The following is a 7,340-nucleotide window of genomic DNA, read 5'->3' as shown; positions in this document are numbered from 1 at the left end:
GTGGAACTGCCTCTCTTGTTAGCAATCATAGAGTAGGCTTCATTAACATCTGGTAGTGGCCTCATCAACATGATCTAGTTCCTAGCACCTGTGTATTTCTCATGCAGTCCAATCAGAAAGATAGACAATCTGTCCTTTTCTGCTTGTTCATTCAATTCTCTTCCCATATTCGCACTTTGTGTTGCAAACACAACTCATTCGAGGCCTAAGGATGCTCAGCTCATCCCACAAAAGATTTTGTCTAGTGAAATACTCATTCAGAGAATTGTCCCCCTTGCTTGGTTTGGTAGATCTCACACTTAATTTCAACAATTCGAAACAAGTCCTCCTGACTGAATCTCCTTTTCAAGTCGTTCCAAATGCCATGAGCAGTGTCAATCCATAACACGCTACGAGCAATAGTGGGGGAAAGTGTGCGTACAATCCAAGTGGATACGATATTGTTGCACCTTTCCCAAGCTAGATATCTATCTAGATTATCTGTAGAAGGCTTTATAATGCTTCCATTGATGAATGGAACCTTATTTTTACATGAGAGGGCCATTGTCATTGCCCTAGCCCACGAGTAGTAGTTCAGACCCTCGAGGGGAGTGGAAACCAGCTCTAATGCCGGATTCTCGTTGATATGAAGAAAGTAAGGGTTGGATTGTGATTGAGGATCGAATGTTACCTCATTTCCATTCAATCCAGTTGCCGGAACAACAGGAGGTGGAGTTGTATTTATTGTGTTTACGTTGACGGTTGGACTGGCTGCTGTATTGTCAATCGGTGGTGTTCGATTGCTCAGGGAAGGCCAGGCTGTCGCCACCATTGAAGCTCATAAAAAGGAAACTCTGATACCATGTTGCGGAGCTCAGGGAAGATGAAAACGAAGGTAAGAAGGAACAAAAGAGATTTCTCATTTATTTTGATCAAAGCACACATAAGTTCTTTTATACAGCAAAGAAGGAAAGAAGGGAGAAAAACAGTTAAAACAACAGTTCTAACAATCCTGCTGATCTCCTAAAATAAATAGATAAAACTTCACACTCTAACCCTAAAATTTTCAATTTCTTCTCTATTTCTATCAAATTTTACAATACGTTTCGTAACTTTCATAAATACTCATATACTTTTTATTTTAAACTTTTAGTATGATAATATATATATATATATATATATATATATATATATATATATATATATATATATATATATATATATATTATCATACTAAAAGTTTTATAGAAATCAATGCAATAGCTATATATCACAATAAGTATTATTTTTATCATTGAAAATAACATTTTTTAACATACTTTGGTAAAAAAAAATGTTTTGCTTTCAAATTTAAATTTATTAATATTCATATCTAAAATACAAACAAACTTCAAAATGATAAGAACTTGCAATTGTGTTAAAGGAGGAGGCTTTAATTTAGGTTTAAGATTATTCGTTTTGTGCTAATTATTTTAGCATTTGGTTTGTTTTACTTGTACTTTAACATATTGGAGATTAATTGGTAACCATAGTTGTAGACTCCCTTTAGCATGATGTACTACATGGTACTATTGGTTGCCAGGGATTTGAAAGTGGTAGCTATAGTTTGTACTAACTTGGAATGGACCTAATGGCCTCGCGGGTGAAGTTAAACTAACTTTTCAAAAATACTTTCCAACAGTTTGCCACTGATCGAGAAGTGAAGCACACTTCACGGTTCCGAGAAGTGCGCCCCTCAGCGGTATGTTCGAGAAGTGAACTTACTTTCCGATCATAGGCGAGAGTTTACTTTTCAGCTCAACTGAGAAGTTTACTGGAGAAACATATATTTTGATCCAACATTTTGATACACTCAGCAATGGTCCCTCGACTTAACGCTGAGTACAGAACACCTAATGGAGGACTGAATTGGGTGAATTTTTGAAAGCCAAAGGACCACAATTGGTGTAATTGAAAGTTGAAATGCAAAATTGAGAATGTGTAATAGTCGAGGGACCATTTTGACAGCACATGACCCCTAATTTTTTTTTAAATAAGAAATTAATTCATTAAATCAGCAAGAAGACAATCGACAAGATAATGAGGAGGATCATCAAACCACTTCTCGTAACCTGATACAGAAACGACTTCCCTAACAATAGTATGAGAAGCATGATTCGCAGATCGCTAATATGGCAAATTTTTACTGCTAATTTTTTTTTAAAAACACACACACACACACATAATGTGTTTGGAATTCATAAATTGATCTTATTTGTAAATGAAAATAAAATTTTAGAAGGAATTGACATTGAAAAATAATTTTATTTATAAATATGCACAAAAAATGTAATTTTAAAATTAAAATTTGAATTGTATTATTTTCTTTGTGGAATTTTTATAGATTGTATTTGGACAAAATTTTTTATTACATTTTTATTTTGTTTTAGGGAAAATTGAAATTAATGCCCCTCCATAATATGCCAATTATCAATGTCACTCCTGAATTATTAGTTATGTAAATGGTTGCTCTTTAATTTTCAAAACGGTACATATATTGCCTCTCTTGTACCGTACAAGAGGAAAATTGAGGAGTAACATTTACATATATAATCCTCCAAAGTGTTAATATTTGACAATTTAAGGTTGAACATTGATAATTGGCATATTATGAAGGGACATAAATTACAATTTTACTTTTCTTTTAATAGAATATCAAAACTTGAAGTCTAAATAGATTTGGACTTAATTACCTGAATTATAAAGATCTTATATAATTTTATCGTTATTTTTTAGAGATCTTTTGAGATTATGTTTTTTATTTCTATAAATAGATAGGACCCCTATTTTTAATCGAATGTCAATGGTAATTGAAGCATGTGTTCCATATCAATTAAAAGTCTAAGCTGATAGTTTGATTACACATTTATATTTATACTAGTTTTTTACGCGCATTGCGCGATTGGGATGATGCCCAATATTTTTCTTAAATACGTATTTTAAAGTATATCAATGCAAGATTATATTGGAATTGTTCATGCATAGATAATTGAATGTTAAATTTACATATTTAAATTGGTAATTCTAAGTTTACAAATGTAAGATAATATAGTCAAGATTGATTATAACTGTCAATAAAATAATTGTATGGGTATGGTTGAAACCAAATACAAGATATAAGGGATAACCAATAAAAATTAAAGCATAAAATATTAAATATATACTAATATTGTTTAAGGAGATTCTGACAGTAGGAGCGTTATGCTGTGAAGGGCTTCATATCCATAACTTCTATACTGTAGATTCATAATTTCTATACTGTAGATCCATAATTTCTATACTTTAGATTCATAATTTCTAAACCGTAGATTCAAATACAGTAGATTCATAATTTCTATACTGCAGATTCATAATATCTGTACTATTCATAATTTCTGTACTGTAAATTCATAATTTCTAAACTGTATAGTTGTCAATTATGAACATATAGTTCTCCGATTTGTGAAAATAGAGTTCAACAATTGGAATCTAAAGTATAAATTTTATGAATCTACAGTATAGAAATTATGGATATGAAACCGTGTCCACCTTGCAAGGTGGTCACGTGCTCATAGCATAATTTGCCGGATTTGTGGTTAGAGTTCTATTAAGACTTTAATATTAGAATTAGATTAATGTTTTAGTTATAATTCTATATTAGACTTTAATATTAGAATTAGACTAACAGTGAATTAACGGTACTTAATGGAAAAGTTAACGTATCGAATAATCATATAATTAAGGATAAATTAGGAAATCTCAAGGAAAAATAAAAAGCTGAACAATCTAAACTATTCATTTGATTTAATAATTTGACGGTCATTTTTTCTACCCAATGTTTATAATTAAATAAATATTTGAAAGTATATCAATGCAAGATTATATATGAGAAGTTCAACATAAGTAATTTAATGTCTAATTTGTTTATTTAAATATGTAATTCATAGTATATGAATACAATGTAATATAGGAGATTCATTATAATTGTTACTAAAAAAATTTTAAATAGTAACCAAGTATTTTTGTTGCAAAGGGTTCTAATATATTTAATGAATGCACGTATATACAAGATCAATGAATAAATCAACGGTACCAGTCCTTTAGGTGTTTTGCTCAGTGTTCATTTAGTTCAAACATTATTGTTGAATAAATTATTATGGATAAAGAAATTCCTAATTTAAGGAATTTAGATGTAGTAAAAATTTAAATTTTTTAATTATAATGTAACCCAAAGATATTGGACGATTGAAAAATATGATGTAACCCAAAGATCAAAATACTAAAGAAAGTGTTTTTGGTTATTCAACAGTACTGAAAAAACAAACATTACAATTTACAATATTTTCACTTAGCGTTTTTTAGAATGATTTTCCCAAAACACATCTATATTTTTAAAAAATATTATTATTAAAACAATTATTATTATTATTATTATTATTATTATTATTATTATTATTATTATTATTATTATTATTATTATTATTATTATTATTATTATTATTATACCCTTAGGTCATTTTAAATGTTAATTTAAATAGTTACTTTTTTAAAATATCTTTTTACCAACCGTTGATATAATTCGCAGGTCAAATCCACTAACGCTAACCGCTAACTGCGGATTGTCAAATAAGAACATTGCGAGGCAGTTTCTCACTTCAATTTGTTGTGTGATTTGAATACTCTCTTTGTCAACAAATCCCTCAAGTAGTTAATATGATTGACTTTATTAATTTAAATTTTTTAATGATATTAATAAAATACTTGGTAAATAAATACATATCATTATTTTGTATTATAATTTTAATATTTAATTAGAAAATAGTGCAAAAAAAAAGATAATAGATAATATAGTGAATATAATCAATGGATGAATTTGAATGTAAAGAATTTTTACATTGGAGAAAAATAAAGACAATATAACTAATGAACTTATTTCTTTTAATTAATTTATTGATAATGAATAATTTTTTTAATAAAGACATTGTAGGGACAATGTAGCGAATATAATCAGAATTTTTATATTGGAGAAAAATAAAGACACTATAACTAATGAATTTTTTTTTGAATAACTCTTAATAAAGACATCTCAATTAAATAACTCTTATTTAATTTATTGATAATGAATATTTTTTTTTGAATAAAGCCATTGTAAACACATAATTCTAAATAGAGTACTAATTATGCCAACTTTGATTGAGATGAAATTCGAACCTAAGACCTTTCTTCTTATTAAAATCAATGAGTAAGTTAACGGTGAACTAACAGAAACTAACGGAAAAGATAATATTTAACGGAAAAGTTAACGGATAATCATATTCATTAAGGATAAATTAGGAAATCTCAAGAAAAAATTAAAATCTGATCAATCTGAGCCATTCATTTGATTAAAAAATTGACCGCCATTTTTTCTACCCATTATAGGCCTAACTCTCTTGGGCTCTTTTATATATATATATATATATATATATATATATATATATATATATAGAGAGAGAGAGAGAGAGAGAGAGAGAGAGAATAAAGTTCAAATGCGGCAGGGTCTTCCCGTGCGGCGGTGCGACGGAATTTTAGAATACACCAACAATGTTAACAATATGCACCAACAGTGTAATAAAAGCACAACACAATGAAATGCAATAAAACATCACAAAATACACAACAGACTCAAAAAATACACCATATAACTCACCACCCCCAGTGGTGTATTTTCGAATAGTGTATGGTGTTTTTACTCACACCCAATGGTGTGTGTTTGGTGATGCAAGGCACTGTTTTGTGTGGTGTATTTTCCTAACGTTGATGGTGCATATTTGTTGAACTATTGGTGTTGCCGCACCGTAAGACACTGCCGCACCTGAACTCGCCTATATATATATATATATATATATATATATATATATATATATATATATATATATATATATATATATTAATTATAGTATAGTAGATATTCAACAAGCGATGTAGTAATATTAGTAGCAAGACAAACAGAGAAATCCAATAATGCGCATGCTCTGTATGGGCTTACCAAAATATCAAATCAGCAGTTAATGTAGATATTGTACATGTGTTGTAGTCCCACATGATGCAATCCCGGTGATATTGAAAGCAATTGTTATACCATGGAGGCATGGACCATGTTCTTACATTGTAAATTCTAGATAAAAAAATTATGTGTTTTTAATTAATAGATTATGTACCTGTAGTTAATCATTTATGTGTCTATAAATAAATTGAAGGCACATAACATGTGAACTACATACATATAAAATGATAGCTAACAAGAACATTTTGAATTTTTTTACATACTCATGGACAGAGTCTGTTTTTATATTATACAATTCAAACCATTCTAAAAGAGAATTGTATATATACTAGTGCAAACTCACTTCCCATTTCAATGTGGGACAAAGAATACTTCCAAGTTCCAAGGCTTCTCATCTCCATTTTCTAACTTAAATAAGTTTACTTTGAGAATCAATTTTTTAATCACTCATTATCTGTTTTGAGCATACAATATAACATTTATTTGTCTTACTTCAAAGAACTCAAATCTACTTTGTCCTTACCCAAATTAAAAGATAATTTTTGTACCGATCACTTTGTAATCCAAATTGTCCAAACCACTTTGTACCACAAAATAGTCACTTAAAAGATAATTTTTGCTAAAAATCTTCAACAAACCCTGCACGATGTTACTATTAGCCAAGTAAATGTTATAAACTTATTTTGATTTAAGTTAACTACTTGAGTTATATTCCGAAGGTTAATTCCTCATAAATTATTAAAATAACTTCTTATTAGTTGGTCAAGCACTTTATGGTCAGATGGCATGTAGTGATCTCTCTCATGTGGGAGGTCATGAGATCGAGCCTCAGTGGAGGCGTTGTTAACTATGTGTACTTAATTAGGTTGAGAAAGTATGTTTGAACACATACTACAATGTAATAGATTAGTAGCATCATTCAAAAAAAAAAAAAAAAAAAACTTGTTATTAGTTGATAATAACCTCACGGTGTTGTCCAAGTGATAATTACAGCCAAAGCAATACCATTTGTCAAGGGTGCGTTTAAACCTCACCTAAGGTTACGTACTATAATTCTTCTCTCCTTCTAGAGTTATTGTGATCAAATGTTGCAGAAATGGATTTTTTGCTGCTTCTTTAACACCCACAATTTTTTTTTTTTTTTTTTTGAAACACTACTTATCTTTAAGATACCCATCGGGATTCGATCTTATGACCACCCATTTAAAATGGTAAATATGTGTAATCACACTACATGGTGGTGGGAAAATCCACAAAATATAATAATGTTAATAGTATTTTAAAATGTAATTAATAA

This window comes from Ipomoea nil, unplaced genomic scaffold, assembly GCF_001879475.1.
Source record: "Ipomoea nil cultivar Tokyo-kokei standard unplaced genomic scaffold, Asagao_1.1 scaffold1262, whole genome shotgun sequence".
Lineage (NCBI taxonomy): Eukaryota > Viridiplantae > Streptophyta > Magnoliopsida > Solanales > Convolvulaceae > Ipomoea > Ipomoea nil.
This window is presented reverse-complemented; position numbering follows the sequence as displayed.